Source organism: Crocuta crocuta, unplaced genomic scaffold (assembly GCF_008692635.1).
Source record: "Crocuta crocuta isolate KB4526 unplaced genomic scaffold, BGI_CrCroc_1.0 scaffold346, whole genome shotgun sequence".
Lineage (NCBI taxonomy): Eukaryota > Metazoa > Chordata > Mammalia > Carnivora > Hyaenidae > Crocuta > Crocuta crocuta.
The window spans coordinates 631,613-643,932 of NW_027527957.1; positions in this window are offsets into that span (position 1 = coordinate 631,613).

The following is a 12,320-nucleotide window of genomic DNA, read 5'->3' on the forward strand; positions in this document are numbered from 1 at the left end:
ACCATTTCGATTGCTACATAACCAAGGTTACAAAATTAGCGAACACTGGGAGAACTTAAAATTGGAAAAAGTCACAAGACATAGTTTAGTTTGGGGAAAAAAAGGAGAATGCTATAATAAAAGAACAAGGTTGTTTTCCTTCAGGAGGAAAGCCAGGAGTCTGACTTCATAACACTCATTACAATGTGAGGAAATATTAAACAAAAGTTAATAACTAGGTCTTTCCTAGGTTCACCAAAAGCGGGCAGAAAGAAATAGGCTTCTGGTGTATCTGCAGGGTACATGTTAGAAACATAGATAATCATAGGGCTGGTAAAATTAGGGTAGGTATTCTGAAGAATTATGAAAGCCCTTTCCTTCGCTCAAAGACGTATTCAAAAACATATTTTCTATGTCTAAAATGATTCAAGAATGAGTCTGCCAAAAAGTCTTTGGAATAGCCTAGATCAGGATTTAGCAAACTATAGTCCATTATCCGGCCACCTGTTTTTGGTAAATAAGGTTTTACTAGGACAATGCCACACCTATTCACTCATGCATTGTCTATGGCTGCTTCTGCACTACCACAGAGCCAAAAATAATTATTATCTGGCCCTTCAGAAGAAAAGGCAAATGAGACCATGAGAACAACAAAACTGCTACCTCTCTTTAGGACTGACTAGTCAGTCTCTGCTCCTCAGAGATTCTATTTTAGACAAATTGAGTTCAAACTATCTCTAAGAAATTAAAGTTAAGATATATCACGCTGGAGTTAGAGAGAAGCCTGAACTTCTCTGGGGTTACACATGCAGTCTTTGCTTTGCCAGGACCCAATACGCATGAATACTGGCTACCATGGTTTAGCTAAATAACACCAGTCCCCAACAACATGGCTCACGTTCATGGTGTATTAGGTGTGCTGTTCACATAAAGTCCAAACGTCACTGCTAACCCCTTCTGTCCACAAATCACTCCCTAACACAATGGACGTGAATCGTGATGAGTGACCAATCATGTCTCTTCTTTTAAAGTTTCTTGGTGATTGGCTACAGGACATCTGTCATTCTGTTTATGCCCAGACAGCAAAGCAGGTAGCTGTGTTGCCTTCTTACCCCATAGTGATAGACACATGTGACTTTTCACAAACTGGATCATTACAAAGAGAAAAATGGTCAACAACGATGAGACTGCACCAAAGACATGGAGGGTAATAATGCAGGAAGTAAAATTCACATTGAACTTCAATGGAGTCCCGGAAGAGATAGCTAACCATGGGGATATTAGCTACAAGGACACAGCTTCCATCTGAGAGACTAGCTCTGCAGCCAGAGGAACTTAGTGAAAGGGAACGTATGGACATAAATGAGGAAAGTGGTGCTTCCTAGAGGAAGCAATGCTGGCAAAAAAAAAACAAAAAACAAAAAAAAAAACAAAAAAAAACTTAGCTTTAAAAGAACTTTCGGAGACATTTTGCAACACTGAAAGTGCAAAGAATAAAATGTTGCTAGCTGATCCAAATTCAGAAGGCAGCACCACAACTTTGGTCCATTCTGTAAGGTAAGTTATACAAGAAGCAAGCGAGCACTGTTCAAACTACTCTTGATTCATTCCTTACAAAGCAGTAAAACACTAGCTCTCAATATTTCTATAATTTTCAGTTACAGTGCACTAAATAATATGAGGCTTACTATTTTCCACTTCTCTACATATTTATGATCAGAACTTAAGAGTTTTTAACATTTTAACAAAAAGTTTCAAAGACTGTGACTTGTTCACTTGATGATGAAGACTGTTTTGCATGTTGCCAGTTTGTATAGTCATTTTCATGATTTTACACCCCCTTGCAAAATGAAAACTGCTTATATATTTTGACATCATCTGCATAAAAGTGGCATCTAAAGCCATGAGACTATATGAGACCTACTTTGAAAAATGTTTTTTCAACTGTAAGTGGTGACTCATTGAGTAGGTAGTGAAATCAAGCTTGTGGGTGTGAAGAGGACTTTTTTAATAAAATAGAAAAGAGTAAAGAATATATCAAAATGCATTGTTTTGTAAGGACTTTGACTCAGTGTGTGCGTGTGTGTGTACTTGGCAATGTTGTAAAATGTGTTTTTTACTGCATAGGGATCAAAACAAGCTTGAAAGCCACTGACTTAGGAAATGTGTGCAGATAAAGAAGAGATCAAGGACAAAGTCCTAGAGTATTCTAAATATTTAAGTTCAGGAAGTGGAGAGCAGACTGTAAATGGGGTAGAGTAGAATCAGCCAATAGGGGAAGAGGAGCACTAAGAAATCACGAAGTCCTGAAACCAAATATAAAAGTATTTGTGTTTTAAGAAGGAAGGCATGATCAACAAAGTCAACTGCAAAAAAAAAAAAAAAAAGCCAAAGTCAACTGTATGTCAATTACTATTGTACTTAGCAACGTGGGTACCAATGATCTTGACAATGATAGAGATGGTGACCTTCAATGGAGCTGTAGGAGCAAAAGTTTAATTGAAATTTATTCAATACGAGGAGAACGAAGGCTGACAGAAAAAAAGGTTTGCACTAAAATGGCACTGATTGCTATTTAAATTTTTTAAGGAACATGGTAGCAAACCAAGTAAATGTCAGCACACATATCACATATGGTATATAAAATATGTGTAAACTTATTATTTTTTGCTTTTCTTCTACACCTTTGATGAATCATAAACTTAAAAGGGCATGTGAGTGGTTATAGTCTTCAGATTCCCAAAACTTTCAGGGATTGCTAATATTTTACATCATATTTATAATTCTTTCCTATTATTAACCAACCCCTAACATGTTCCACTAATTAATTAACTATATATCTGCCATTTACAAGCACAGATTCAAGCATTCATCCTTTCTTCTTTTGCTTCTCTGAATTATTTTCCAGAGATCTTTTTCTACTGCAGCCTGAAACACATTGGCATCTCAACTCTCCTGGAAAGTCATATATGCAAAATCATGGTTCCTTCCATTTCACTGAGTCCATATAAATTACTTAAGATTATGGTATTCTCATATTTTTTCCTATAGTTTTGACCAACTAGCTCTGAAGATCATTCATTATCATGAACTCAATTACCAGTGGTTGCTGCCCATCTTCCTGCCTACACCCTACTGGCAGCTTCCCTCACTCTTACTTCCAGAACCCCATATCCACCAAGAGCTTATGAAATACAGTGTTCAATGCGACACAAGCCACGTGGGCACTGTGACCCTAGATTGATGTCCGTCAGTTCCACTGAGTCCTTCAGGTGCTGGAAGTAAATAGCTAGAAGAAAGAGGGCACACGAAATATTTAGTATTAGGTTGAGGCACATGAAATTGCCCTCTCTACAGAGAGGCTTGTAAGCCAAGGATCATCAGATATAGGCAGTTCCATACAGTTCAGCCTAAAAGTTTTTCTTGCAAAACCTGTGTGTCTTTCATGGTTATTAATCAAACACTACAACATCTCCATTTCACTGTGACTCTCCAGTGGCAAATTTCTCTAATTCCAGTGTCCACATTATAGATACAAATTATAGATTGAAATGTATTCATTTGGGGCCTGGGTGACGCAGACAGTTAAGCATCTGACTCTTGATTTCGGCTCAGGTCATGATCTCACAGTTCATGGGACTGAGTCCCACACTGGGCTCTGTGCTGACAGCATGGAGCCTGCTTGGGATTCTCTCCTTTCTCTTCCCCCTCCCCAGGTTCCACTCTCTCATGCTCTCTCGAAATAAATAAACAAAAAGAAAAAATATGCATTCACTTAGCAAATATTTGCTAATTGCCTACTATACAAGGCACAGGATTTGATGATGAGAACTGGTAGTCAAAACACCAGACATGTTTCCTGACCCTCAGATTTCATAGTTTAGCAAGGAGCTAAATGTCAGACAAACAATCACACAAGTATTTATTTAATTAAAACTGAGATAGAAGTTATGAAATAAGTATGGATATAACGGAAAAAATCTAAGGTAGTCTGGAAGGATAGGGAAGGTTTTCCTGAAATCATTTAAGCTGAGAACAGAAGGTTGAGTGGGAGTCAGGAAAGTGAAGATTTCCAGGGAGAGGAAAACAGCTTGTGTAAAGGCCCCAAGTCAGGAAGGAACTTGAAGCTTTCATGGATCTGAATGAAATAAGGCCAATAGGACTGGCTCGAAATGATCATAAAGAAAGGGGTTCAAGATATGCAGAAAAAAGAAGTCACACTTGGACAATTTATTGCAGGGCAGGGAAGAAGTTAAGTAGCTTCTAGCAAGGGTCAGATGTGGTTCGATTTGCATTTCAGAAGGATTACCAGCCACCCTGTTGTAGAACAGGGATCCTCAGCAAACTGTGGCCAGAACATCAGCCCTGCTGCTATCTGTTTAATAAATAAAGTTTTACTGGAATACCGCTGGTGTTGGTCTGTATACAGTCTGTGGCCTCTTCGCCTTCAGTGGCAGACTGAGTGGTTGAGACAGAAACTGTATGGTCAAGAAAGCTAGAAGTATTTATGATCTGACCCTTTACAGAAAGAGTTTGCTGACCTCTGGTGTGGGTAATGGATTGTAAAGACCAAGAAAGTAATAAGGAAAGAAGTCAGGAGACATTGTGGTGGTCCAGGCAGGAGATGCTATTGGCTTGGATTAGGATAGGGGTGGGGGTCTTGGAGACCATGGACAGATTTGAGAAAGATTACGAACTAGAACTGGCAGAGCTTGGTGATGGCTGGGGTGAGGCAAAGGAGGCATCTAGAGTGACTCCCAGGTTTCTGGTAGGAGCAGCTAGTGGTAAGGAGGTACCACTTACACAATTAGGAAACAAAGAATAAACTGAGTTTACGGGGGCAGATCAGGAAATGGTCTTGAACTATAACTACAAAGAAGAATAATCCATCTTTGGTGAATCTATTACCTGTGCCCAGCACCATGACTAGACTATGGATACGTATGGTGGAAGACAGGCACAAATAAATCTACCTACACCAATCTACATACATCATTTTAAGTAGCTGAAATGTCTTGGAGGTGTATTTGTCTTCCTGGACGTTTTTCTCTGGCATCAGCCTGATAGTCTTACATTGTTAGTCTTACAGTCTGTCTTACATTGATTGTTTCTTTTTTGCTTCAGTGGCGTGGTGTGTAAACAGGAAAGGGGATGCTTTTTGTTTTGTTTATCTATTATATTCATCTCTCTTACCCTTGTTACCTATGTACTCTATTAGCCACAGCAATGGTTAGGAATGTCTACGTTATTCCATAAAGGCTTTGGTGTACTTCCTTTCTTTCAGATCTCTTCTCCTATACCTAAAATACTTATTACTCTCTGGGACCTTTATCACCCTTTACCACATTTTAATGTCTTTGTGTTCAAACAGAAATCTATCAGCTTTCACATATATCTGCTCCAGATTCCAGGTTCTTTGGTACTCCATTTCAGTTACCACCATGTATGTTGTACAAAAACGCAGAATCTTTCCATTTCAGATGTTTCAGACTTGTGAGAAAGTAGCATCTTGTGGTGAAGAAAGCTGCGTCTTTGTCAGAAAAACTCCCCCTATTATCAACTGTGTGTTCTTACTTGATGAGGATATTAATACCTCTTCATAGAGAACTATGGGAATGAAATATAGAGATTATATATGGAAAGCTCCTGGCCTAATGGCCTCAACATATTTTTTGTCTCTCTCCCTTTCTCTTTCCCTCTCTAATACAGAAAGAAAGTTTTGCCTGTCCTTTCCGCTTCTTTGCAACGGTGACTGTGGAGCGCTGATCTGTCTGAACCACACACAGCCAGGCTGGAGCAGATACAAAAACAAATGCTGAGGCTAACCCAGGTCGCATAATGTGAGCGTGAACAGTGGAAAATAGACGTACCACCTTAGGAAAGGGAAGCCCTACCAGAGTCGAAAATGAGAGAGATGGAGAAAACTCAACACTGTATCTCCTGAAGCTTAGTAGAAATATGACTCATAGCTCAACATAAGGACATCTAAGGTAAGAAAGCCAGGAGGCTGGGAAAAGGCAGGGCACACATTGGAAATACCAGGAATGGGGCCCAGGCTCCGTTCCAGACTGAGCAGTCTCAGCAGGCAGTTGGTGCCAGGTGCTGAAGCACTGTCTTTGGAATGATCACAAAGTCTCCACTCAGGTGAGACGAGTTTATTGGAAAAGGTGAAAAAGAACTAGTCATGAGCAACCACGAAAGCCAGAATTTCTTCTAGTCAGGCAAGGTGCTGCATTCGTAATAACAAGATTGTGGCCCAGGCCTTACTCATAGTTCCAATCAGTCCTTGGTTTCCTCAGGACTGTGCCAGGATTCTTCAACCTTGGTGTCCAAATCTGTAACTCATTTTCTGATTGTTCTTTTTTGCTTTTATTTTAAATTACAACTTCCTCTCTCTAAATTTCATTCTCAGGGTGCCTGGGTGGCCCAGTTGGTTAAGCATCCGACCTCAGCTCAGGTCATGATCTCATGGTTCATGAATTTGAGCCCCATGTGGGGCTCTGTGCTGAAAGCTTAGAGCTCAGAGCCTGGAGCCTATTTCAGATTCTGTGTCTCCCTCTCTCTCGGCCCCTCTCCCCCTCTCAAAAATAAATAAACATTTAAAAAATGTAATTTCATTGTCTTTTAGTAGGCCAGGAAAGTATATATCCTAAAAAGCTTTCTTTGTTTTTTTTAAATAACTTTCTCATTATACTTCTTCTGTGAACCATTTATTAGATACAAATAAAAATCACTTTCATATAGATCTATATTTTCTTTTGCAAAATTCAACATGGAGTGAAAATTATATATTTTACTACCACCCTATTTCAACCCTCAATCATAGTGTATAAAAGTCCTTATCTTCTTTTGGAGATTTGTGCTAGAAATGATGAAGCTTAAATATTAATTGACAACACTTCTACCTTCCAAATGTCACTGAAATGGGATCCTACAGAATATATCTATAAACAGCATTCTGAAATCCCACACAAGCACTTAAGTTTGGAATCAGGCCAAAAACAATATTTTTTATGTTATTTTTGTCACATGTTGTTTTGCACTGCTTTTTAAAATTTTTATGCAAACTTCCCAAAGTGACATTTTCCTCAGAGAACAAGAAAGTCTTGTAGTAAGTATGGCTAAGAGTACCCCTTCCAAAAATTGAGTCAACACATGCAATCAATTTGGCCACATATGGTTACTTCAAGCAGTAATTTTTTTTTTATATGAAAACTACCTCTAGGCTATGTAATCTCTGTACCTAGTAAAAACTGGTAGAAAAATAAAATGACTAGACTCAATCCGTTTTCAAAAGCAGAGTAGCAATAATAATAACATTATTTCTATTTTTCTTTGATATTTGCACTCAACTTTCAAACAATCAGATTCTCCAGGTACACAACAATTACCTGTAGAGTGACTCCCACACAGTCATGGCGGGCCTCACACCAGTTGAGGTTATGGTTTTCCTAGGGATTAGATGTAAGGCATAAATTTTTTCTTACCTATGAGTCATATTTGAAGCATGAAAAAACAACCCAAAGCACAAGCACAGTATAAACAAGGACTTATAATAATTCCTTATGTTCATTATTGCTTTTATATTGTATGTGTGTGCATTTCATTTTTCTTACAAATTTGAAGTGCTGTTAACATGACAGGAGCTTAATCATCTTGAAAGTGTGTGTAAAAGGACTCTTAACTATAGAGAATAAACTCATGGTTCAGGGGTGGGGGCGCTGGGGGGGATGGGTGAAATGGGTGATGGAAACTAAGGGAGCACTTGTGCTGAGCACCAGGTGTTTGTATAGAAGTGTTGAATCACTATATTGTACACCTGAAACTAGTATTGCACTGTGGTAACAGGAATTTAAATAAAAACTTTCAAAAAAATAAAATTAAAATAGTATGTGTAAAAGAACAAAGAATCTCGCCAATATATTTAGTCTAGGAATGCTTTTATACACACTTCAGTTTTTAAAAGCATTGAAAATAGGAGATGAAGGGAATTAGAAATTGTTGAATTAATGGTCCTCAAAGTCACAACTCCTTGAGCCCACATCCGTCTATAGTCCCCTCTGGCCTGCTGGCTATCCCCAGCCTGCACATACAATATAATTGAAGCCATTTGAAGCAGCCAGCTTCTAAGTGAACTACAGCAAGCTAGCAGAAGAATTGCCCAGCTGAGCCCAGCCCAAATAGCTGACCCACAGTTTTATGAAAAAAGCAAACAAGTGTTTTTAAGCCACTGAGTTTCAGGGGTGGTGTGTTATGTAACAATAGATAATTAATATAGGAGAGAAGAGTAACAGGATTGCTTAAGAAAAAGAGTAAAGACTGGTGCTGTTAAAAGATATGTTGAGGCACAGTAAAAATTTTCAGGAGTTCATTTGAGCAAAACTTGATTTGAATCAGGCAGCATCCAAACTACTGGATAGAAAGGAGCTCCAAAGAGCTGTGCAAAATGACTTTCAAAGGCAGAAGGCAGCAGAACAAAGAAGTTATACAAGGCAAAAAAGAAAGAAAAAAAAAAAGCCGACTGGTTACTGCAAGGTTACTTGCTTTTAGGTGACGGTAAATGTCTATCAGGAAGATTACCTAACTAGTGCTGATCTGATAATTCCTGACTGACTGGCTTAAGATTCTATTTCTGGGAGAGGTGAAAATAATTAAATCTCGGTTTGCTGATGTGGGGCTTAGCATAAGCGACTCCATTTTGGACCTGCTATCTTGTCAGGTCTGGGACCCAAGAGCCTACATTTTGAGCGAGATCTACATGTTGGTGAAGCCACTGATAGAATGGACCAGGGTGGGCACCACACTAAGTGACAACCAAAGACAGAGGGAGCAGATGGCTTGGGGCACCTGAGATGAGGTGATCACTGTAACTGGATTGGATTGATCATCTCCCACAGCTGTTTAAACAGAATAAATCACTATACATTACAAAAGCTATGTAATTCAGTGAAAAGAATCACTCCAATAACCTGGCCTTCAATTTTACTTTTTTTAAAAATACAGAACATGGGGCACCTGGGCAGTTCAGTCGGTTTAAGCGTCTGACTTCAGCTCAGCTCATAATCTCACGGCTCATGGGTTCGAGCCCCGCATCGGGCTGTGTGCTGACAGCGAGGTCAGAGCCTGGAGCCTGCTTCTGATTCTGTGTCTCCCTCTCTCTCTGACCCTCCTCTGCTCATGCTGCCCCTCTCTTCCTCTCTCAGAAATAAATAAAAAACATTAAAAAAATGTTTTTATTTTTTTATTTTTTTAATGTTTTTTATTTATTTCTAGGAGAGAGAGAGAGAGAGACAGCGTGAGCAGGGGAGGGTCAGAGAGAGAGGGAGTCACAGACTGAAACAGGCTCCAGGCTCTGAGCTGGCAGTCAGCACAGAGCCCGAAGCAGGGCTCGAACCCACGAACCGCGAGATCATGACCTAAGCGAAAGTCGGATGCTTAACCGACTAGGCCACCCAGGCGCCCCTAAAAAAATGTTTTTAATTAAAAATTTTGAAAAAATAAAAATACAGAATAGAAGCTTGCTTCACAGCCCTCTAGAAGGAACAGCATTTACAGGTTTACATAAAGTTCTGGTTGAGCCACTTTAAGATAGAGCTAACAAAGCCTTAAAATTCTAATGTTGAAAGACATTCCCCAAGAGAATTTTTTTGAGTGTGGAAAATTTTCAGCTATTTTGATTTGGCTGAAGACCCTAGAGTGTTGCTAGTGAAATGCTGAAATCCAAAATACAGAGAATAATACACAGCAGCTTGTTACTGAAGTCTTCAAGTAATGCATTCAGGCACTGATAGGTATTTAGATGTCTGCATCTGACTTAGAAAAGACATCTGTCTCGCAATGCACATCAACATTATAAAAATCTATTTTTACTGTTGTACATAGTCATTTAGTTAAGGTGTCACCTAAGCCAAAGCAGGTGTAACTGGCACTGTTGACCTTGGGGACCACATCACTTGATGTTGTGGTGGTCCCATGCATTATAGGATGTTTAACAGCCTCTATAGCCTCTACCCAATAGATGCCAATAACACCTCTCCATGAGCTGTGACAACCAAAAATGTCCCCAGACATTGCCACATGTTCCCTGAGGAGCAAAATCTCCCCTGGTTGAGAACCACTAATCTAAAATGTCCACTTGGACTTTATTGGTATTTAGTGACTTCCAGAAGAAATATTTTGTTTTCCAATGGACCTGACCTTAATCTTTGTAGGGTTTGACTGTATTATCAATATCTTAGTAACTCTGGAAGATTATTTTTTTACTTCCTACTCATCTTTATCCAACTAAGAAATAAGCAGGTGGAATTTTCTATTTTTCTAAATAGAAAGCAGGTAAACCTTTCACCCTGTCTTCTATCTTTAGGCACATAAAGGGCATACTTATCCACTATATTGCTTGAGCAGAGTTCTATAAATTCCATAGGCTCAAGAAATTAACTTAAGAACTAGAAGAAGTAGTAAAGAAGGATCTATAGTGGTTTTTTTTAACAAGATAAAAGGATTTTAAAAATCAGAGAAAATCTCCTGAATTAAATACAAAGAACCAACAAATGTTGAAGATAATATAGATTTATAATTTCTGTATTATTAAGAAAATACAAATCTATATTTATGGTAAGTAACAATGTAATTAAAAAGAGGTTCCTGGGGTGCCTGAGTGGCTCAGTTGAGTGTCTGACTTCAGCTCAGGTCAGGATCTCACAGTTCATGAGTTCGAGCCCCATTTCAAGCTCTCTGCTGTCAGTGAGGAGCCCACTGCAGATCCTCTGTCCCTCTCTCTCTGCACATCCTGGCTCACACTCTCCCTCAAAAATAAATAAACATTAAAAAAAAAAGTTTTGGGGGCACCTGGGTGGCTCAGTTGGTTAAGCGTCCGACTTTAGCTCAGGTCATGATCTCACGGTTCATGAGTTCAAGCCCCACATTGGGTTTTGTGCTGACAGTTACTTTAGGACCTGGAGCCTGCTTCGGATTCTGTGTCTCCCCTCTCTCTTCTCCTCTCCCACTCTTTCTCTCTCTCTCCCTCAAAAAATAAATAAGCATTAAATTATTTTTAAAAAGAAGCTTTGACTTTTTAAATCATTACAGAAACTAAAAGTAAAGAAGATGACATTCATTGGAGAATGTAGAATAGAAAGCAAATAGTAATTAAAAATAAAAGCATAAAAATAATGATAGGATCAAACATAATAATCAGGTCAATCAATATAAATCTTTTATATTTTACTGTTAAGAGGAAAAGAAGTCTATGATACCATGAGAAAATAACTGATTCTACAACTTCTGATATATACACCTTTAAAAAAGTATATGGAGAGACTACAAAAACAAAAACAGAAAACCAGAATATGCACATCATATTCAGCAAACCCAAAACTAAAAAACTGGTAAATTAGTTATGCCAAGTTGACTTTAAGTTTTTTTAAAAAAGAAGCAAGCAGTATTTTAAAAAGTCACAGTATCTACTGAGTGTGTAACTCTGGATAATGCATCAAGAAAAGCATATGCAACAAACACCCTTGGAAATCCAAGCAGAAAATAGTCAAAGCTCAGTTACATAAGACACCAACACACCTCCCCATCAGTTTAAAATCTGTCAAGTAGACAAAAAGAAGGATAGTGGAGATTTTTAAAAGAAAAATAAAATTAACCAAATCCTATCCAATTGGGTAATCTAGAAATGGGGAATTCATTTTCTTTTTTATTTATTTTTTTAATGTTTATTTTTTATTTGTGAGAGAGAGACATAGAGCACAAGCGGGAGAGGGGGCAGACATGGAATCAGAAGCAGGTGTTGGGCTCTGAGCTGTCACATCACAGAGCTTGATGTGGGACTCAAACTCACGAGCTGTGAGCTCATGACCTGAGCTGAAGTCAGACCCTTAACCAACTGAGCCACCCAGGTACCCTGGGAATTCGCTTTCTAAAGTACACATGAAACATGATGGCTAATTACATAACCGGTCATAGCGAAACATTTAATATATTTTACAAAGCAAAATTTTACAAGTAAGACTGTAGATCACATTCTCCAATCACCATACAATGAAACTAGAAATTAATAAAAGTTTAAAAAGAGGCATACAATTGGAAATCTTTCTTAGAAATTACAGGAAAAAAATTAAAAATAGAAAAATATTTATAAAATAAAATAATGAGATTGCTAAATATAAAACCTTTAGGACTGGCCAAAGGTGTACTCAGAGACATTGGCATAGCTTTATTTTCTTTCATGTTTAAGTATGAAAATGAATGAAGAAGACTAGTTTTAAATTGCAAAAAGATGGAAAGATTTCTTTAAGAAGTAAAAAAAAAAAAAAAAAAAAAAGAGGGGAGAGGAG